The 23546-nt window shown below is 46.0% G+C and overlaps 1 long non-coding RNA gene across 1 annotated transcript in view; it reads left to right on the top strand.

Moving 5' to 3' along the window:
• Nucleotides 1–23293, top strand: part of LOC101686753 — a 49732-nt gene extending 26439 nt beyond the window's left edge. Inside the window, exons 2-4 of the long non-coding RNA XR_006607050.1 lie at nt 14790–14963; nt 17399–18993; nt 21064–23293. This is a non-coding gene — a long non-coding RNA (uncharacterized LOC101686753). The remainder of the gene's footprint in view (nt 1–14789; nt 14964–17398; nt 18994–21063) is intronic.
• The last annotated feature ends 253 nt before the right edge of the window (nt 23294–23546 follow it).

Below are 23546 nucleotides of genomic sequence, written 5' to 3'. Positions count from 1 at the left end.
AGGGGGAGAAGAGTGACAAAGAGTTTTTTAGGGAAGAATCGGGAGACTGTGGGGGAGAGGAGATACTCAACCCGCTGCAATCTGTCATCTCCACCCAGCAGCCCAAAAAGCTGCTCTCCAGGTGGCTGGTCTTCTCAACTGCCTACCCAGATAGACATTTTTCAGTACTTACTAGTTTGGACATCTCTAATGCATTGTATTCTATGGGTCACTCTCTTCTGCTTTTTTTTTTTTCTTTAAAAAAATAATGTTATTATATAACCGATGGCAGTAGTTCTCAGTCATGCTTCCATGGCACATTCTAGTGGGGGTGAGAGGTGTGGATGAAGTAATGAGCTAATAACATGGTAAGTGGTTATAAATGTTTAAATAGAACAATGACTGGAACAAGAAGGGTGATTGAATCTCTTTTGTAAGTTGACATTTATAAGGTGACTCAAGTGAAGAGGGGGAAGATATCATGGGGCTAGCTGGGCGAAGTGTGCTCCTGAAAGAAAAAAAACAGCAGGTACAAATGAATGAAGAGGGAGTGTGCAAAGGCACCCAGGTGGTTGAATCAGAAAGAGGGTAGGAGATAGGGCACTGGGGTGGCTCAGGGGGTTAAAGCCTTTGCCTTCAACTCAGGTCATGATCCCAGGGTCCTGGGATCGAGCCTCACATCAGGCTCTCTGCTTAGCAGGGAACCTGCTTCCCCCTCCCTCTCTCTACCTGCCTCTCTGCCTACATGTGATCTCTGTCTGTCAAATAAATAAATAAAATCTTTTTTAAAAAAAGAAAGAAAGAAAAAAGGGGGGAGCAGGAGATGAGGCCAAAGAATCAGCAGGAGTGACTGATTGTGCATGGCCTCGTGAGCCTTTTGCGTCCATGCCATGTGAGCTAAGAAGCTGTTGGAGAATCTGGTGGTGGCTCAGACAGGAGTGTCCTGCTAGAGACTGTGATAAATGGTTAGACTCAAATGTACAGCTGACAGGCTTTGCTGTTGGGCTGCATGTGAAATGTAACAGAAGGAAATATTAACTCCAAAATTTTTGACCTGAATGATTGGCAGGCAGGGTGAACACGTCATTTATGGGGAAGGCTACAGAGAACCCAGATTTGAGAGGGAAAACCAAGTTTAGTATGAGACTTAAGTTTATAATATCCATTTATGATAAGTAGGTCATTGAAAAGAGGAGTCTGATGCAGGGCAGGGGTTGGAGATGGGGAGGTAGATTTGGAAGTCATCAACATAGAAATGATATTTAGAGCCATGGACTTGGTATATCATGTAAGGGAGTAACTATAGATAGGAAAGAGGTCAGAAAGAGGAGGAGGAACTAGGAAAAGAGATCCATCTCTGGAGCTTCCAGAGAGGTAGGAAGAGAGATGATGAGAGTGACTTCCCAGAGACCAAGGGAAAAGGAGGTTTCCAGAAGGAAGGCATGGTGGGTTAGTGCATCTGAGGAGCTACGTAAGATAAGGAACGGCTGTGGGGTCCAACAGTGTGGAGGACACTGGGGCCCCTGACGACTGCTTCAGTGGAATGGTGAAGTCCAAGCCCAACCAGACAGGAATCGAAGGAGAAGATGAGAGAGCAAATTTAGGTAACTCTTTGAAGAAGCTCATTGTACAGGACAGAGAAATGGGGCAATAGTTACAAGTAGAAATGTGAAATCAGGGAGAGATTTTAGGTTTTGTTTTTTAAATGGGAGGTATTGTAGGGTTTGGGGCCATTTCAACTCTACCTCAACAATAACATTACACTCATGTACTTAGATAGTCAGGCAGGATCTGCTGAATGGAAAGGCACAAGTTTGTCCCTCACTGTAGCCTAACTCTTGTGCTGCATACCTCACCCAGTTCTCCCGGGAGGAGGGGCCATCCCTAGGAACATAATTAACAGAGTGGGTCCCAGACGTAGTAATGTTGCTTTATGTATTAATGTATTAGAATTTTATCACATCTACAGAAAATATATATTGTGTGATTTTAAAATATTTTCTAAGTACTTGCGGTGGTAGACATGCAGGCAAGAAAAGAGAATAAAGACTTCCATTTCTGCCCATACTAAGTAACAAGGGCTAGATTTATCCTCCTCCCTTAAATAACTAAAACAAACAAACAAAAACAGACAGAATATATGAAATAATGGTTTTCGCACTATGGACAACAGCAGCATAGAATAATGACTTCTAAGAGAAGGGAAACAAAGTGATCTCCGAACTAAGGGCCAGAGTTCGGAGTTTTGGAAGTCCAAGTTGGCCAGGCTCTGCAGGGAAGAGTGCCGGAGAGGAGAGAGCTGCACCCACAGACAGTTCCTGAGCCTTCACCTCAAGTCTCCCCCTAAGACTGATCAGCGCATGCGTGTGAGGAAACGACCTTGCAGAAGAGCGGGCGGAATGATCCTTGTTGCTCACACAGCTCAAGGAAGTAGTTCCGGGTCCCTCCAGCCGGAAGTGAAAGGTCTCCTAACTCACAGGGCACAGAGAGGCGTCACCTCAGAGGAGCATCACCTCAGGAATGGGGCCAAATTAGCCTTAGAATAAAAGGTTATTCTGGATTGGCTTATAGCTTGAAAGCAAGTCAAAGAATCAAGCTAGTCCTATGCAACTTAACCATATCCTAGAATAACTATCCAGCAACTAACAGTGTTAAATTGACAATGTCTGGCATCCAAATAAATCTTCCCAGGCATGCAAAGAGGCAGGAAAATATGACCCTTAATGAAAAGAAAAATATTTGAAACAGACGCAGAACTGACAGAGATGATAGAATTAAGTGGACGAGAACCAGGCTACCACAGGCTACTGCAAATAAGGCTGCTCTTAGAGGTCATGTTCAAGTCTTCGTGCGAGGGAGCCCTCTGGAGCCTCTTCATTCATGGCACCAATCTCAGTCCTGAGGGCTCCACCCTCAGCTAGTCACACAGCCAAGGCTCCACCTCCTAACACCGCCTCTTTGGGCATCAGGATTTCAACCTGTGAATTTGGGGGGAGGGGCACCAACATTCAGACCAGAGCAGGGGTACCTGGGAGCATGGCTAGCAGGGGACAGGGAAAATCGAGAGCCATCTCAGAGTCTGTCTGTTGCAAGAAAATGGCTGGGTTGTGCTGAGGACTTATGGGTATATACCTATTTTGAAACTCACGCAATTTACATGTGAAAAGTGTAGTTTTTGTGCATTAAGTACACCGCAGTGAAGTTGCAAAAAGCTAACAAACAAAAAAACTTGACGAGCCAATTATAAAATTAATATGGAAAGGCAGAGAGCCAAGTTCAGCCGTAACAGGAGAGTTTTGCCCTAATTAGATAGGAGGATTTGCTTTTAAAAACAAAACAAGGGCGCCTGGGTGACTCAGTTGGTTAAGCAACTGCCTTCGGCTCAGGTCATGATCCAGGAGTCACAGGATTGAGTTCCGCATGGGGCTCCCAGCTCCACAGGGAGTCTGCTTCTCCTTCTGACCTTCTCCCCTCTCATGCTCTCTCTTATTGCCTCTCTCTCTCAAATAAATAAATAAAATCTTAAAAACAAACAAACAAACCAAAAAACAAAAACAAAAACCAACTACCACAATTAAGACAGTGTGGTGTTCCTATTGGGAGAGACAGACAGTCCAGTGGAACAGATTAGAAAACCCAGAAACAGACCCACACATGTGGGAGTTGACAAACAACAGAGATAGCTCTAAATCGAGAGGGACAAGATGGACTTCTAAAGAAATGATGCAGAGACAACTGGGTATCCATATGGAAAAAAATAAAATTAGATATTCACTTCATAAATGGTCACAAAAATAAATTTCAGGTGGAGAAGATACCTAGATGTTGCAAGAGCAAAACTTTAAAACTTTGAAAAGAAAATAAAAATGTATAACTGTATGCCTTTTGTATAAATATGTATCTTTATGCCTTCTGTGTAGAGAAGACTTTGGAAACAATGGAAACAGTGGAAAATATAAACCATAAAAGAGTAATCAATTTGATTGCCTGAAAATTATAATCTTGTGTGTAACAAGAAAACCATCTATTAAAGGAAAAACAAGCCACACAATAGGAGAAATTATTTGCAATATATATAACTGAACAAAGGATTTGTACCCATATTATATATTTTTAAAAACGTCCTGAGATCAGTAAGAAAATTATAAACCCATAGACAAATAATATGAACATATAATTCACCAAAGAGAAAACCCCAAATTCTGTATGTTTGTGGAAATGTTCTCAACCTCACTAGTAATCAGAGAATGCCAATTTGAAAATTAATAAGGCTATTCACACCCATCAGACTGGAAAAATTCAAAAGTCTGACAACACTGGACATGGCCAAGGAAATGAAAAAAATATGAACTTGTATTCTCCTAGTTGGAATGCAAACTAGTAAAACCATTTTGGAAAAATACTTTGGCAGAGTTGAAGGTTCACATAGCTTATTCCGTTGCTATGTACGTATTCTAAAGAAACTCGCACCGTTGCATAAAAAGACAAAATATTTATTTATTTTTTTTTTCTGCTTTTTTTTTTTTTTTTTAATTTTTTATTTTTTATAAACATATATTTTTATCCCCAGGGGTACAGGTCTGTGAATCACCAGGTTTACACACTTCACAGCACTCACCAGATCACATACCCTCCCCAATGTCCATAATCCCACCCCCTTCTCCCAAACCCCCTCCCCCCAGCAACCCTCAGTTTGTTTTGTGAGATTAAGAGTCACTTATGGTTTGTCTCCCTCCCAATCCCATCTTGTTTCATTGATTCTTCTTCTACCCACTTAAGCCTCCATGTTGCATCACCACTTCCTCATATCAGGGAGATCATATGATAGTTGTCTTTCTCTGCTTGACTTATTTCGCTAAGCATGATACGCTCTAGTTCCATCCACGTCGTTGCAAATGGCAAGATTTCATTTCTTTTGATGGCTGCATAGTATTCCATTGTGTATATATACCACATCTTCTTGATCCATTCATCTGTTGATGGACATCTAGGTTCTTTCCATAGTTTGGCTATTGTGGACATTGCTGCTATAAACATTCGGGTGCATGTGTCCCTTTGGATCACTACATTTGTATCTTTAGGGTAAATACCCAATAGTGCAATTGCTGGGTCATAGGGCAGTTCTATTTTCAACATTTTGAGGAACCTCCATGCTGTTTTCCAGAGTGGCTGCACCAGCTTGCATTCCCACCAACAGTGTAGGAGGGTTCCCCTTTCTCCGCATCCTCGCCAGCATCTGTCATTTCCTGACTTGTTGATTTTAGCCATTCTGACTGGTGTGAGGTGATATCTCATTGTGGTTTTGATTTGTATTTCCCTGATGCCGAGTGATATGGAGCACTTTTTCATGTGTCTGTTCGCCATCTGGATGTCTTCTTTGCAGAAATGTCTGTTCATGTCTTCTGCCCATTTCTTGATTGGATTAACAAAATATTTATTTTAGCAATGATTTTCCTCCCTGTGAAGCTTAGCTCTAGCCGTTGAGTTTGGTTTGCAGTCTGCATACAGTACAGCACAGTGGTTAACAGCGTGGACTCTAGAAACTGAGTTACCCAAGTCCTGGTTCAATCACTTATCAGCTGTGTGACCTCAGCAAGTTACTAAACCTTTCTGTGCCTCAACTTCCTCATCTGTGAACTAGAGATTATAATTAAATGACCTCCTGTAGAAACTCTGAGGACTATCTGGGTTCCATGCACACTGTTTAGCACAGCCTAGCATTTAGTAAGCACCACGAGCATTAACTATTACTGTATCTTAAGAAAAATCTGAGTAACTTGGTAAAGAGTTTTGAAAGCAGTATTACTCCTTTCCCTTCCTGCACAATTCAGTCCTGAAGCTGTTAGGTAAAGTAGAGAAAGGTAAGCATCCATGGGGGCAGGGGTGACCTAGCATGGGGTGTTGGAGCCAGAACTAAGTGAGGAATGCTTTCATCTGTGCCTGGTGAAGGCCAAGTACTGGGTGTCTGAGCCCAGACAGGGTAAGGAGGGCATCCACGGAGCAGGGGAGGACCCGCATGAGGTGTTGGAGTCCAAGCAGAGCAGGAAGGTGTTCACATGGGTAGAAGGAAGGCGGGGTATGCATGTGGGGACAGCCCAAAAGAGGTGTTGGGATCCAGGGGAGGGGGCATGAAGAACGCATTCATGAGTGGGAGGGTCTGTCATGAGGGGTCAGTCCAAACAGGGCACCTGGAGGCGCCACGTAAAAAAGCAGCTTGCATGGAGACTCAGAGCCCGTGCATGGTGACCAGATGTCCGCACGCAGGGTGGCCTAGAGAAGGACATCAGAGGCCAAGCAGGATGAAGAGGGTGTCAGTAAGGGGCAGGGTTGGCAACAGTAATGGAAAATTGACTATAGGGGTGAGTGACCAAATGAGATAGTCTTTCAAGTATAGTGAAAGCCAGGGTTCTCTCTGTTGCAAATATGGGAAGGGAGAAAAGTGGAAACTATCCCATAGTATTAGATTTGATTCAAGAGCATTGTAAACACATGCTCATGTTCTAGCTCTGCCCACTGAGAGGGCCTGGGAAGAGCAACAGCCCAGTAGCTCTGAGCACATGTGGCTCCCAGATCCCAGCTTCTGAGTGTTACTCTCCACTGAAAGACACTACGGTTCTTGGAAGAAATGCCTGTTTTCAAGGCAGGAGAAGAGAAAGTACAAAACGAGACTGGCAATGAAGGGCCCAAAGAATGATGGAGGCAAAAGGGCACAGAAGCCAGCTTGAAGAGCCTTGGATAATCTGAACATCCAGATACATGTTAGTAAGAGATTATAACCCATCGAGTAAAAGGCAAATCCATGAGTCAGCAAGCTATGGCCATGGATCAAATCCAGACTGCTGTCTGTTTTTGTATGGGCCACAAGAGTGGTTTTTATAGGGGAACACCTGTAATTAGTATGATAATAGGGAACGCTAACTTTGATTTAACAATTAAATCTAATCTCTCCCCAACCAAGGGTAGAATTCCATTCTCATTAGGAGACCTGCCTTAAAAAAAGAGTACTTAATAATCACATTTTTAATTTCATCAATGAAAATCTGCAGAAAAAATTTTGCCCCTCTTGTTATAATAGTACCTACATAAGGGGCAATTGGGTGGCTCAGTTAAGCATCTGAATCTTGATTTCATCTCAGGTCATGATCTCTGGGTCCTGAGATCAAACCCCACATCGAGCTCTAACCTAGCGTGGACCCTGCTTGAGATTCTGTCTCTCCCTCTGCCCCTCTTCCTGCCAGTGCTCACTCTCTCCCAGAAATAGTTAATTGATTTATTATTTTTTTAAAGTACCTACATAATATCCTCAACTTTGCCTCTTGCAAAACCTAAAATATTTATTATCTGGCCCTTTAAACACAGAGTTTGTTGACTTCTGGTCTAAACTAATATAAAGAAATAAATTGCATGTCTGAAGAGGAATGGTATATCTAAATAGTTTCAAAGTATTTCTTAGTTACATAAAATACTTGCTAGTTACAAAGGAATAAGGAAAATCACAGTTGTGGAGAAGCCTATCTGGTCTCAACTGTTGTGACTGGAGAAGACCCTTCAGCAAGGGGTGATGTAAGCTCAATGTAAATTGAGCTTCTCTTGGTAGGTTTCAATGAGACACAGATGACTCCTATAATATTTCTGCCAAAGACTCGTAACCCGAGTCAAATCAAAAGGGATCAAAATAAATCCACAGTGAAAGACATCACAAAATAACTGGTTTATGATCCTCAAACGTGTCAAGGTCATGAAAGTCAAGGAAAAACTGAGGAACCAATCCAGATGGAGGAGATTAAAGAGACACAGCAGCAAAATGCAACACATGATTCCAAACTGGATACTTTTGCTGTAAAGGAGATTCTCGGACAAATGGCCAAACAAAATAGAAAAACAAAAACCCTTCAGAATAATTATTTTTAAAACCAGGTATGTAAGCATCTTTTAAAGTAAAAATAATTACATAATTTACAAGGAAACAAAGTAAAGTTATGTATAAAATGTAATAGATATGAATAATTAATGTAAAATGAAAGTTAAGAGTTTCAAAGGAAAAAAAAAAAAACCACCAGAGGGTAAAGGTATACAAAAATAAAGAGTCTTAATGAACAAACAAGAACAAAACAGCTAGACATGAGCAAGCAGTTTATTTACATCAGTATACTTCCCCATCAAGAAGAAGAATCAAAATGACAAAAACGGCTAAAGAACATGGAATTGAGTCGGGGGCAATGTCACCAGAAGAAGGAGAAAAAGAAGAAAATAGCAAAAGTAGAAAAAGATCCAAGGGCTAAACCATATTTTTCTGGCCTGCAGGGAGAAACTAGAGCCCAAAGGAAAAACTAAAGAGTTTAATATCTCCTTCAACTCAGGAAGTGAACATGCATCTGAGGCATGCCTCCTGGGAGGAGAGCCTGGGGAGACCACACTACCTTGGCCTCACGATCCCCCAGAAGGCTCTTATCCCGCTCTTGGGTATTTCTGGAAACAGGGGAAAGAGGGCCATTCCATTGCCTCAGCAGGGTCACATATGCACAAGAACCCAGGAAGAGATGAATGGCCAGGTCTTGCTAGAAACAAAAATTGGAGGATGTTCATAGGCCTTTGCGCTGGTGCTCCACCACGAAAATGACTACTGTAGATTGAATGTTTGTGTGCCCCCTGCCCATTCCTAGGTTGAAATCCTAACTTCTGATAGGATGGTATTAGGAGGGGGCCCTCTGGGAAGTGATTAGGTCATGAGAGGAGAGCCCTCACAGACAGTGTTAGTGCCCTTACAAAAGAGACTCCAGAGAGCTCCCTCCCACTTCCGTCCACAGCAGGAAGTTGGCCATCTATGAGCCAGGAAGTGGGCTTTCATGGGACACCAGATCTGCCAGCGCCATAATCTCAGACTTCCCACCCTACAAAACCATGAGAAATCAATGTTTGTTACTGAGGCACCCTGTCTATGGGATTCTGTTTCAGCAGCCCAGACAGTTACTCTACAGTTATGCTTCTCAACCCAGGTCCTCTTTTCTTGTTCAGCCACAGCTTTCCAGGCTACACCATGGAGATTCAGAGATGGATGTGGATATGAGTAGCAAGATGCTAAAACACGACTCCCACAGTTTTGATGGGAGCCCAAAAGTTTAGCACAAACAATAGGTGCAAAGCAACCCCATGTGGCAGAGTGAGGAGCCAAGCCGCCAGGCAGGACTTGCAAAGGAGATAAATGAAAACCCGTTTTGCAACCCTAAGTACCTCAATCCCCTAGAGGGTATTGAAGGGTTGAGACTGAAGTTGGGGGAGGAGGAGTCAGAGACAGAGAGAGGTAGAGGTAGAGAAAAAAGAGGATTTAAGTTTTTGTAGAAAGCTATAGGAGTGTTGCCTAGGAGGGGAAGAGACCTTGCCCCAAACCAAGTGAGGAGGAGAATATGGAGACCATATGGAGAATATATAACAGGCAGGACCCATGCCTATGAAGGTATAAAAGGCAAGATACTGTGACTGGCTAGTACCTTGGCATAGTGGAGCAGAGGGAGCTGTGTTGGGAAGCCTCCGTTCCCTCATGATGGTAGGACCAATATCCTGATAGGAGCTTGGAATAGGGATGGTGGCTTGGGCGTCTCCATAAAGAGACCCTTCCCAAGAAGACTGCTCAGAGGAACTTCAGGGCCCCAGAAAGAATCTGTGTGGTGTGGACCCCAGGATGCCCATGAGCTAAGTAAATGGAATAGTAAATGGGCAGCTGGAGGAAAGGCATGATCTGCATCAAGGAAGCTGCCATCAGAGAAACCCAACAGGAGCATCACCAAGAAACACTCATCAGATCCCAGAGAAGAATGGCGGCTCTAAGTACCCACCAAGGCCAGAAATCACTAGCTCTATGCTACAACAGTCAAGTAAGACCTTTCTATCTCTTCCATCTTTCTCCTCTCCGAGCAATGATCTGGGGGACCAAGGGGCAGCCTAGTGAGGTAAGGGAAGATGAGGAGATGAACAAGGCAAGGAAACAGGACAAGTGGACCACCATCCCTCCTGCCCCTGCAGCTTCCTGCCTGAAGCAGACAGGACTGAGAGAGAGAAGTCTTAATATTGTATGAAATTTAGAGTTTTGTTCCCCTAGACAGGGAAGAATTGATGTGTCAGGAGAAAGAGGGGCAGACCATAGTAGTGAAGGTCTTGAGTAGACAGGAGGAGAAGGGATCAACCCAATGTCTCAGGGAAGGGACCTGTCCCAATAGAACAGGCTGTTCAACCCATAGCTGGGGCTTGGGGGTGAATTGACTGGGGAAATGTAGCTGATACCCCAGCAGTACTGAGCCTCATTTAGAGATGAGTTGTCTTGCATTAAGGAAAGGACCAGGCTATGCAGGGGTAGTTTTCTTCTGTTCATGTCTGCTTGCTTGGGAATGGTACAGAACAGAGTGCTGGGTCTACCAAGGTTTGGATTTTGCTGGGTAGATATGATGGAGGAAGACAGGGACATGCACAAGGGGTGAGTACACTGAAGACCCATAGTAACCACCTGGGGCAGGAGGGAGATGAAGACAAGAGGGGGCTGAGGGACACCAAATCACAGGGCCAACATCACAAATGTCCTGATGAGTATGAAGAACCATGGGGCTGATTGTGTCTATAAGCAGCCATCACAGATGACCCTCAAATGGAAGACACAAATCCGTTAGCACTGCTCACGCCTACCTCTCTACCCTTTAAACCCTTCAGAGGCTTCCCACTGTCTATTGTCTGATGTTCCTATTTCTGGCACACTCTATATGTCCTTCAACAAATTGCAAGAGCTGTGACTATAGCTCTGTTGTTGGTTCTGCAATGCCACTCAATGGATTTTTCCCTCAGGTTTCAGTCCCTATACTCTCTTTTTCTGCACACTGCCCTTTCTGGATCCGTGTGCCTTCGATAAAGCTCAGTCATTTTTCAGAAAGTCGGAGCTGGGTGTAGAGGCGTAGACCCCCTCAACCCCAGCTGGGGAACATGTTCTCCCTCTCATGAGCAAATGCTTCCCACAGCAGAGCTTTGGGAGACAAATAGTATCCCGGCTCCTTTAGGTGGGGTCCAGGAAATAAGAGGGAGACACAATAGTCACAGACCCTCCAGGACCCTCCAGCTAAGGAAGCAAAGTGTTGAGACCCAGGGAGCAAAGTGTTGAGACATCAGGGAGCTCCCACCAGAGAACCATCCTCCCATCCAAGTACTAACCAGGCCCGACCCTACTTAGCTTCCGAGATCAGTGGAGAACCATCCTTAGAGTACAAGGGTTTCAAGGGAACAAAACCAGTAGTTGTCATGTAATCTTGATGGCGTCAGCTGAAGCACATAGGATTTAGAGCTGGCTGGGGAAGGTGGAGACTCCTGATCTGTGTGTTGAGCTATGCTGGTCAACTACACGTGGTAAGTAGACTACCCTCCCCCCCACCTCCCCCCCACCCCAAGAGTGTTTTTCTTTTTTCTTTTTTTAAAAGATTTTATTTATTTATTTGAGAGAGTGACAGTGAGAGAGAGCATAAGGGAGAAGATCAGAGGGAGAAGCAGACTCCCCATGGAGCTGGGAGCCCAATGCTTGACTCGATCCCGGGACTCCAGGACCATGACCTGAAAGGAAGACAGTTGCTTAACCAACTAGGCCACCCAGGCACCCTCCAAAAGTGTTTTTCAACCTCTTTTCTCTCTCAAGTGGGTGTCTATTCTACCGTCCGAAAACAATCTCCTTAAGGAAATGGAGCCCATTCTAAGCCTCCCTTGGTGGTGTGGCCATGGCTTTTAATGGGAGCAGTACTAACACCAATGCATTTATCCCCAGACTCTAAGTGCAAAAGGAGCTCTGGCCCCGTACTCTGAAGCCAGCCCACACTGGCTCACAAGATTGAACTGTCCAATTTTCAGGACCTTGTGAGCTGCTTGTTAAAGGCATACATCATTTGGAATTAAGTTATAGGAGTTTAATGTGACAATATCACATTAAAAAACAAAGATAATAAATCCTGAGAGATAGTAACAAAGATAAGAAATAATGAAAATTCATCATGCACTGATTATTTTACTGTGTTTTATTGTTATCTGTGCTCTTGAGTTTATATACATGGGTTGTATGTCTATGGCAGAAATACTGGAAGTTGGAGCCCCACTGAGCATCTCCCCCTAACTCCGTGTTCAGTGATTTCAGTTTTGGCAGCTCCAAAGGGGCAGTGGGGAACAGCGCTCACACCCCTGGTGCCCAGAGAGCTGGAGTCGCACTGCTGGCCTCCAGGGGCCCCAGGGACCCGAGGAAGCGCCCTTAGAATGACTGCCACACCGCCCTGCCATTTTTTTCTGCCCTTTCCCCACTCCCTCCTCTCTGCAGGGAGGGGACAAAGCTGCATTTACTTGGAGGGCATCTCAGCCAGATGGTCTCCCTCAGACAGCAGTGCTCTGAGGAGCTGGCTGAGGAAATATTTTCCCGGCTCTGCCTGGTTTCCTTTTGAATGGGAACAAAATCAGTTCTAAGGAATGCAGCCGGTAGGTCAGTAAATAGGGTGGCTGTGATGTGAGTTCCAGCCGAAATAAAGCAAACTTATGAGTCTGGTTTGTGTAAAAAACAAACTTATAAATTCAGATTTTCCTCCCATCCTGCCCTCCCGGCTCTTTCCTCTCACAGGACACGGTCTGTGCCTGCACTGCCCTCCCTCTTCCCCAGGGACGCCACCGGCACCTGGTTGTTCCTTGGCTCTAGGACAGGAGAAACTTGCTCTCTTCTGGACACGTGTTTCCAGTAGTGAGCTCTTTACTTCTCCTTCCGTCGTGGACATGGCTTAGGCACCATGGGACTCTTTCAAGGGCCCACGTTCCAGAACCCATTGCTCTGAATTAGAACAACCCTCCAGCCCCAGTTCCATGCAAAGCTCAGTCATTTCACTCAAGGGCCAAGTATAGGACAGGGAAGAGATGGGGCAACCTAGCAAGTTGGGAATTCTGATTTCTGATCGTCCCGGAAAATAAATACACAGCTGTCTTTTCTACCCCAAAACCTGTTGGTGAATTAGCCACACTAAAGATACCCTGTGGACATGTGCTCCATGCTAGGACATGCCAACGACCTGCAGAAAAAGCTTGATTTACTAGCTTCTACTCGTTCGTATGTACGTGTTAGTGTGTAGGGCAGTCATCATCATGAACCCAAATATCTACAGGTAGACAGGGGTATGTGTGTAGATGAGCATATGTGAGGACCATGTGGTAGGTGTTGGTGTTTAAACGTGTCCAGAACAACGTGTGCAGCTGTGAGTTCCTCTGCCCGCACCTCTGTGTATGCAGACATGATCACGTGTGTGTGTGGCAGGAAGCCCAGTGACATCCACAAACCTCGTTCAAATGCTTGGAGAATGCCACCATCTTCTAAAAATAGAGGAACTGTAACATTTTGAAGAAAGGATTTCTTTTAATAAAAACACACCCAGGGAGGTCTGGGTGTCTCAGTCGTTAAGCTTCTGCCTTCTGCTCAAGTCATGGTCCCAAGGGTCCTAGGATGGAGCCGTACACCAGGCTCCCTGCTCGGCGGGAAGCCTGCTTCTCCCTCTCCCACTCCCCCTGCTTGTTTCCTTCTCTCACTGTTTCTCTCTCTGTCAAATAAATAAATAAGATCTTAAAAACAAACAAACAAACAAAACCCACCCAAACATATTTCTTTTTAAAGACTCCGCATGTATTATTAGAAAATACCAAATATTTGGTATTTGATCTTATCCAGGGACAGATTTCATCATTTTAAGCTGGAAGTTCTTTAGAGGGAAAGTCCTAAGGGGAAGGAGGAGAGACCACAGCCCCTGAAGGGGCAGGTTTCAATGTAGCAGGCTTCCCTTGCTTCTTTCCAGCTGTTACCAGCTGTTTCTGAAGTATTTTGGGCCTCCTCCCACTGTAAAGATAAGGAACTGGTCTCCAGCTGTAGATCCATTTGGCACATGGGCAAGGGATCAGGGGTCCATACCCTTCTTCCTTTTGAGGACAAGGAAACACAAAGACGACCTGAAATCATGTTGCAGCAGAATGAGGTTAGAACCAGGGAAGAATGTCTACTTCTTAAGGGCCATGAGATTTTCTGCAGTGTTTGTGGCATCTCCTCCAGAAGATTCTAAGAGGAGACTCATTGCTCTATGATGTGAATTACAAGGAGGGTCACGGAGAGGCATGCGATCAGGAGGATGGCCTCTGGAAGTTTGAACAGTACGATAAGTTCTGTCTATTGGGCCTTTGTTATGGCAGCATGGAGTGAAGGTTTTGTGTGTATCAAGTCATTCAATCACCACAACTGTATAAGGGTAATTATTACCTCTAGTTCACACAGGAGGAAATGAGACGCAAAGAGGTAGACATGTGGCCAAGGTCATGGAGTTAACAATGGATTACACGATGGATCCAAGGTTCACACCTGGGTGGTCTGGCTCTGGAGTCTATGCTGGTAGCCATTAGGCCACCTTAGTCCTGCCAACTCAGCTCCACGGCTCTGTGTCACTTCAGAGAAGTCCCCATCTCTTCTTAGTGCTCACATCCAGAAGTGTAAGGCTAAACCAGGCAGACATCAAAGGTTCCCAACTAACCAGGAGAGCTTTCAGATGTGTGTGTTCATGCCATGAAAACCCTAAGTTGGAAGGGAACCTCGGCAAGTCACCTGTCCTCATGGGTTGAGGTTGGGAAGTTTCTGCAGGCAGGAAACTAACATGTACGGAACCCCTAGTATCTAACAGCTGTTCAGCTCCTTGTCTTTCTCAATGACCAGCATCTCTCAGTCACCAGGTCTTGCCATAAACCCTTAGTAACAAACCCTTTGTTTGTTGTTTCCCCCACAGCTGTAAAGTCTGTCTTACATGAAAGCCTGCCAAGACACGGACTTCTTCTAAGGAAAACTGCCCTGCCTCCAGCCCCTGTAAGCTTGTGGTTCAGTCTCCCTGGATACAGCTGCCTTGAGGCAAAGGTGACCCAGTGGCAGCCAATTCACAGACGGGCCAGCCCAGGCTAACAAGGTGAACTGAGATACTCATTTAAGGTCGCTTTTAGGAATCCAAGCTAGTGACTATTGGAAAAATGAAGGGGTTAACCATACAAGTTAAGGTGGAAAGATTAGGATATACCAAGAAGGGAATGGCCATGAAGGTCATGTGCAAACTGAGATTACAAGGGAGCAGAAACTGGGAGTGAACAACGGCTATAAGGGGGAGAGAAAGAGAGAGAGATGATGATGATGATGATGATGGCGACGATGGAGAGACACAGAAACAGAGTAGAAACAGAATGTGGCTTAATCCCAATGGCTTTCTGGTTTCAGAACCACCATGAGCCCCTATATGTCCTCAAGCAGCTTGAGTGATCTCTTTGCAACCTAAAGGCCTGCTTAGAATTCCGAAGTTTTCAAATTGTCCGTATTTTTTATATCGTTAGAATTCAGAATTGATGTTATCCCATGATAAGTCTTTGGTTGATTTGTGTTTTAAAATGCCATTTTGAGTGGGGGAGAATATTAGGAAAGGTAGGAAAATGTCACAGAACACGAGCTGTATCTTACCTATGTCTGCAACAACCACATCTCACATGCATTAAGAGTTGTGACAAACACAGATTACTGTAGTGTTAGGGTCCATAATCAAAGGAGCGAGACTGATACAAAGTGAAGGTCAAGCAAAGCTTTATTTTGTACCAAGCATCGAGAATCAAACTGACCGGTCAAGGGCCATCTCTTGCAAAGACGCAACCCCTCCCAGCCTCACAGACTAACTTTTATAGAGGTAGTTTAGCCGGGCTATACACCGGTGGCCAATGAGATTGCAATACACAAAGAAAACTGCACAGTCATGTAAGGTCACACATAGGCGGCCAATTGAATTACAGTTCACCCTAGTAGATATATGCGTGCCCCACTGATTGGATGTCTCTATCTGGCCTGACCCGCCCTTGTATCTGGGCTTTGCAAGTAAGTTCCTTTGGGAGGGGCAGGGTCAATCTAAGTTTACTATATAAGGTCAATCTAAGTTTACTGCATAAACAACAAAATGGCTCCCTCTTATTAAGTAGGCCCTTACAGTAGTGTTTTACTTACCTGCCACATTGACTTGGGTATGATAAAAATCTGGCATGTCATTCATGTGAATGCCCTCTATTGCGAAGTGCAGCACGTGGCAGTGGGAAACAGATGAGAATCACAGTGGATATTCTTATAGGCGGTTTCACAGGGAGTCTGACAGAGACACAAAATGCTAAGACCCACCCCTGCCGAAGATACGCAATTGGAACATGTCAGAAACAGGATAAAAATTTAGATCTTGACTTTACCTTCCAGGAGTTTGATGGGCTAGAAATTCTGAAGGCTTCTGCAACTACACAACCAATCTTGCACAAAATATAATTATTATTTCAATGCCAGGTTCATAGTAAATGATTCTATAAGGACTGAAAAAGGCCTTAAAAGCCATGAGCTTGGGACGCCTGGGTGGCTCAGTGGGTTAAGCCGCTGCCTTCGGCTCAGGTCATGATCTCAGAGTCCTGGGATCGAGTCCCACATCGGGCTCTCTGCTCAGCAGGGAGCCTGCTTCCTCCTCTCTCTCTGCCTAACTTGTGATCTCTCTCTCTGTCAAATAAATAAATAAATAAATAAATCTTAAAAAAAAAAAAAAAAAGCCATGAGCTAAAACCAGTACTGGGAATGTTGAGCATAAGTTAAAGGTGAAGATTGTCCAGATGAACAATAGAACTGTAGAAGACCAAGCCTTGGGCCATCAACAAATTAGGGAGCTGAACCCAAGATGCTGAGGTTAAGTGAAGGACCCCGGGGATAACAGAAACCCTGGTCAGGAGTGCCCTTGCTTCCAGCAGAAACAAATGCAAATTCTCACTGAGTAAAGCATCTTCATGTTAGTTCTGCAGGTTTTCCAGAAATTAAATCAGCCAACTAGGAGATCACAATCAAAGATCACCAAACACATAAGCAATAAACCACCACAGCAAGCATAGACCCCTGCCTCCCCACAAGGGCTTCAGGTATTGAAACAATCAGATACAGAATAGAAAGTCATGGTATAAAAAACATTAAAAGAAATTGAAAAAGGAGTGACAAAGGAGGGAATTACATACCACCAGAAGTGACCAGGCATGTTTGAGAAAAGAACCAAAAAAATATTTTGTAGGTGAAACACTATATATATAATATATAATATATATATATAATATATAATATATAACACTATATATATATAAACATATATAAAACATTTATATATATAAAAACATTTATATATATATAAATACATATATAAAACATTTATATATATATAAAAACATTTATATATATATATATAAAAACACACACACACATACACCATATATACACCATATATATATATATATATTATATACATACATATACACCATATATATGTATATATATATAATTTATTTTTTTTTTTAGGAAATATTTTCTTTTGAAGTAATCTCTACACCCAACATGGGGCTTGAACTCACAACTCTGAGATCAACTCCGTCTCTACTGATGGAACCCTCCAGGCACCCCTTGGTAAAACACCCTAAAGAGTTTAAACAGGAAATGAGAAATCGCTGTGGAGAGAACAAGTGAAGTGTAAATACAGAACAAAGAGAGAGAACATATGAAAAGCATTAAGCAAGAATGGAGGATAGAATGAAAAAACTGAATAAACATTAACAAGAATCCCAGGAGAAAGGAGAGTGAATGGAGGAAAGAGAACATTTGAAGAGAATTTTCCAGAACCGAGGAACGACATGAATCCAGAGAGGATTACAACATGTACCAGGCAGAATGAACACACAGAAACTCACACTAGACCCATTTCAAAGAATAAGAAAGGCCAGGAGAGGATCTTGCCACCAAGAACAGAGAGAAGCGAAATCACCAGCGAAGGCATGACACGTAGACTACCTCAGACTTCCCAACAACAATGATGGAAGCCATAGGCAGTGGAGTCATCTTGAGGGGAAAAACCCTCTCAACCTGCAATCGCACACACAGAAATATTATTCCCAGTCGAGGGTGAAATAAAGACATTTTCAGAAGTCAGACTCCAGGGTTCATGCTTCTTCCTCTGGATTATTACTGGTAGTTCTCAGCTACTTCCAGATCTACCATCGTACTTCAAGAATTCCCTTCCCGGCCATTGTTCTTGATTCTTCTATGTCCTCCTGCCTTAGCTATTTCTCCTGAGGTCCGAGCACGTTCGTGAAGAGAACACGCGTGTGCTTGTTTTTGAGGGAGGGCCTGGCCTAAAGCCTGGGGGAATTTTCTGTCAGGAAAGGCTCCAAGGAAGCCAAGGCTTCGCTGGGGAACCCTCCTCCCAACAGTCTGGGACTGAGAAGGAGCTCAAGCCAAGCAGAGGGAGGCAGTCACGGAACATACCACAAAGGCCCCCAAAGTCCCTTCTAGAAAACTTCCAGGCTCCTAAGAGCCCACCACTTGGTAAACACTGAACCTTTAAATACCATCTTACTGGAGTGAACAGAACCTTGCAGGCGATGAGCTCAGTGCTCCCTCTGGGCCGGCGGGGAGAGGGGGGCTGGCTGCGATTTGCCTTCTATTTTCCCAAGGTCAGAAGTGACTTTGTAGTTTCCTAGGCTGTTTCCTTTCAGATCAGCACTAGGCTTTTAACGAAACGTTTTCTCCTCCCAGAAATGCTCCAAACTCTCAGCTAAACCTCCTGGCCTTAGATCACAGGCCCCCCGCCTCGCCCCTCCACCCCTAGGAGTAACTTTGAGGGTGACTGACTGGCTTTTTAACATTTGTTGGTGCAAATATTTGAATTAACTAACATTTGAATCCATTGATGTTATTGCTTTTTAGGGGTTGGCATTTCTTGAAGGACTTTTCTGGTCCTCCACAGAAGAGGCAGCAAGCTTGTCCTCTCAGAAGGGGGGAGGAAATGCAGGAGCCAAACAAGGGGACAAATGGAGAGGTTGCAGAGAAAAAGGGAGTTCCGACAAGCCAGTGGAAGGGCCGCCCTGTCCCTCCCAGGACCCGTATCTCAGCCTCCCCAGGTGTGTTATCTCTCTCTCTCTCACTTCTTCCCCTCCCCTGTCCTGCTCTGGGCCAGCCTATACCGCTACTCGGTTCCCACCCTAACAGTCCCGCTCCTCCCCTTCTTCCAAGACTCCTGGATGAGGAGGGACATCCCCCCACAACCTAGACCTTGCTGCATCCTCTTTTTACCTTTAAGTCTCTCAGGCTGGGGCCCCTGGAAGTCCTACCCTCACTCCCTGCATTGCATAAGATAACACTAAGTGCTATCACAAATAAACCTAAAAATACATATGGCTCCAATTGGTGGAAATATATTTCTTGTTCATGTAAAGTCCAAAAAGGGCCTTCTGGACTAGCAGGAAGGCCTCCTCTGAGCCGTGGCTGGCATCCAGGTCCCTTCCATCCTACAATCCCACCACCTCCGGCCCCCGCCTCCCTAGGGACCAGAGGAAAGTCACACAGGTCTAGGCACCAGAGACCTTTACGGGCCAGACCCCCAAGTAGTGCTTCTCCTCACTGCATTGGCTGGAACCCAGTCACGTGGCCATGGGGCCTCCCCAGGGAGGCTGGCATGGGTAGGGAGCTGTCTCCCATCCCTGCACCCCTCACTTTAATATTTTGCTTGCCACATCATTACTGGCTCCCAGTTAAGGCAGAGTCTGCTGTTCAGAGAACCTCAGCTGCTTCACTCACTTCTCTAGACAGGAGAGACATGAGATGTCCCCTCCAGGTCACTTCTAAGGATATGGGCGTGGCTCTCTTGAGAAGTATGCTGAGGCCTCGAGGGCTCTTGAGTGCCGGGACCAGCTCACAGGTGCGAGCAGGTGGCATTAGTTCGTTTATTGACCGTCCCTGCCCCACGGCATCATTTTATGTTTATTTCCCTAGTGACTCTGTGTCTCAAAGGCCAGCGCTGTCGCCCTTGGGATGTTGGTCCCCCTTCCCTGTCCACTTTACCCCTCTGTGCTCTGCTTTTACTCACCTAGCTGATACTGGTTGATTTGTAGAGCAGAGCTGTCCTCTGTAAGATCAGGGAGAAGGAGCAGACCGTAAAAGGCTCCACAAGGCAGCCTTGTGACCTAGGCAACACTGAGGCTTGAAGGGGACGTGGGTGACAGCTATGTTTTAGGAAGCAGCCTGCTACGGGGGGCCGGGGCTGTCATGGCTGCTGAGGGCAAGGAGCGCAGCCAGAAGGCGGTAGGGGTCTTATCAAAGTGATAAAGAAATCTGGTCAGGGGCCTCCGCTTCTCCCTCGGCCACCCCCTCCACCGAGACTGGAGCACAGAAAGCTGAGGTCATGGCATCCAGTTCACATTGATGGAGATCATTTGCCTTGACCCTCCCCATCACCACAAATTGGATCCGTCCCTCCCCAATGGCCAAAAAGATGCAAAAAAAACGTGTAAGTCCCTCCCGCAGGTCTGCTTCTGTTAGGGAACAGAGCCCCAGTTAATCCAGCCCCGAGTGGCAGGAGTGATAGACCCAGAAGGGCACATCCTGGAACCTGAAAGGGGACACGCTTGGCCTCCGCAAAGCTCTCAGTCCTTGATGTCCATGAGAAACCCCTGGAGAGGTGGTTATAATTACAAAGTCCTGGACCCCAAGCCAGAGCCCCTGGATTCAAATCTCCTGTCATAGCAACCCCTTGGCTGCCTGGACAGCTCCCCCAGAGAATCGAGGTGTGCACAGAAGTCTGAGAACAACTGCCTGAGGGCAGTCTGTTCTACAGTCTGTGAGGAGAGATGCTGCGAGCGCCTCGCAGAGAGCACCCTCAGACTTCCACAGACTTCCACAACCAGAGGAGCAGCAGTGGGCGTGGCAATGGCCTGAGCACCTGCTGGCTCTTCCCCACGTGCCGCCTGCTATTGCTGAGGGTTTCACATCTGATTTCCTTTTCACAGGAACCCTATGAAGTAGGCACTACGGTTTTCCCCATTTTACAGATTAGGAGACTGAGGCACAGAGAGGAGTTTCCTCTGATCACAGAGCTGCTAAGCGACCTCAGAAAGTCTTGCCCCAAAGTCTCTGTGCTCAGCCATGATACCAAATATTCACCCTGTCCTAACTGGACCTTTCTGTTTCTCCAGTAAGCATGGGGTTGAAAGAGGAGGAGGCTGGACAAAAGCCAACAAGACGAAGGCGGAAGGACCGTTGAGCTCCGTCTCTCCCAGGGAAGGACCAGAGACAGATGCCACCAGCCCCTGCCACACTACCCAGAGGTGACAGTGAAGGGATCAGAGAGGGGTGACAAGAAGGAGATGGCTCCTCCACCTCTATTTCAGTCCAGCCACCCAGGGAATACCTTTCTGCTTCCGAGGAACGGCACAGTCGGCCTTCTCTGCCTGCCCCATCCTTCTCTGCATCAACACCTGACCTCTGGAACCTTCGAGGCTCCCTGGGAAGCCTTGGCTAGCTGTCCACTCCAGCAGAGCTGACAGGGAATTTTTGACGCTCTTTTGTAACTTTATATGTTCATATCTTTCTCTCGTCATGTGCTCCTAGAAAGCAGGGACTCCACTGTCCTGTCATTGTAGTCCCCATACGTGGCCCATCAGGACACTCAGCAAATGTTGCTGAAACAGATGAATGAGGGAGTGAAATGCTTATTGACCTCTACCATGAGACTGACACCCCTAGACCCTGTGGATCTATCAGGCTGTGAGGACATTGTTCCTGATCACAAGAAATGCCCGGTCCGGTTAAGAGGCACAGATGCCACCGCCCCCCACTGCTCCCACCAGACGAGTTGGAACTAGAGGCATCACTTGTCTGCTCTGTCCTGTGAGTCGGCCACTGCCCGGCTTTTATTTTTATCCTGGTAGAAAGGGCTTAAAAGCCGCTGGGGATATGTGATATGTGATATGTGATCCTGTTTCCTCCTGTCCATTTCCACAGAGATATTTTCTTTTTTTCTACCCATATTTTTGAGGTGGGTGATCACAATCTCAGTTGTACAGTTTTATAGCAAATAAGGTCCTTATGGCTGCTTTGGCTGATTGGCACCCGTTTTTTAAAATTTTCATTCCAGTAGAGTTAACATATAGTGTTCTGTTCGGATCAGGTGCTCAGTGCCCATCTCGGTACATGTGCTCTCGATCCCTTTAACCCATCTCACCTGTCCGCCCACCCACCCCCACTCTGGGGACCACCAGTGTGTTCTGCATGCAGACATCTTTAAATAGAAAGACCTAGGTCCTCCAAGTTTGGAGATGGGGGGGGGGAGCCAGGGAGGAGGAGCTGGAAAGGCCACTTCCCAAGCTTCTCTGGGGTAGGGTAGGCGGTGGCCCATGGAGGAGGAGAGAAAATCTGACCAGGGCCCTGTGCCCCTGATGAAGAAATGCGGGGCTTCTCAGGGAACCAGCCTGGGAAGAGACAGTGCTCCCAATGGGCGACTTTTAGTCTGGGTGCAGGTCCAAGGCTGCTCTCCACAGCTTTGCTATTTGCTGGGGTTGAGGGGGCTGTGAATGGAAGGAGCTGTCTTCCTCCTGCTCAGACCCCAGGAACCCTGAGACCAGACATGTCCCCCAGGCTGCCGCACGACATCCGTTTGGGCCCTCCATGTTGCCGAGCTCCAGGCTGCAGCTCCAGGACTGAACTGTGAGCCCATCACGACCCCTTCTGTCCTCAGATAGGAATGTGCACGGGCCTGAAGCAGCAGCCCAGGGTTGCAGAGGAACCAGACACCCAAGGGCAGCACGGGTGGGAGATCTCGGGGTTAAGCCTGGCCTGAGCAGATGCACACTGTCTTCTGAAGGTTGAGATGAGGCACCAAGGTCAGGAGGCCCAGCCAGGGCCACAGAGGTCAAGAAGGAGGCAGAAGCATGGCCTCAATTTCCCCTATGGAAAAACTGGTGTCAGGACACAGGATGGAAAAATTAATGTGTCTCCCAGATCCTGGCTCTGTTATTTTTCTTCTGATCTCAGACGCTTCCCAAATGACTTGTCCAGGCCCAGCCAGTCCCTCAGCAGAGCGTAGGCAGATAAGGTTAGGGCTGAGAGGCCAAAACTGCCAACAGGACTTGGGAGCCCCAAGGAACCCATTTTTCTGCTTTCTGGAATGTGTCATATATCAACCAGGTTGGCTCAACAGGTGGCCTCACCTGGTCTCCACTTCAGCAGGGGCCACGCACAGTCTTGGGTCCCGGGTCTGGGCCCCGGGGCAGGAGGGATTAAAGCCACTGGAGCCCAGAACCCTGCGTCTGTGCATCAAGGCCCTGGCTGTTCATTTGCCTGACCTCGGCCGGACTTGTGACAAGAAGCTTTCTGCCTTGCCCTTGAGACCCCTTTTCTTCTATCCTGAAGACCTAAGCGTCTCCATCAGTGCATTTTTTTTTTAAGATTTTATTTATTTATTTGACAGACAGAGATGACAAGTAGGCAGAAAGGCAGGCAGAGAGAGAGGAGGAAGCAGATTCCCTGCTGAGCAGAGAGCCTGATGTGGGGCTCGATCCCAAGACCCTGAGATCATGACCTGAGCTGAAGGCAGAGGCTTTAACCCACTGAGCCACCCAGGTGCCCCACCATCAGTGCATTTTTTAAAAAAGATTTTATTTATTTGAGAGAGAGAGAG

This window comes from Mustela putorius, unplaced genomic scaffold, assembly GCF_011764305.1.
Source record: "Mustela putorius furo isolate JIRA1106 unplaced genomic scaffold, ASM1176430v1.1 tig00000508_pilon_pilon_pilon, whole genome shotgun sequence".
In the NCBI taxonomy this organism is placed as follows: Eukaryota; Metazoa; Chordata; class Mammalia; order Carnivora; family Mustelidae; genus Mustela; species Mustela putorius.
Note: the sequence above shows the minus strand (reverse complement) of the source record. Positions and strands in the feature narration are given on the sequence as shown.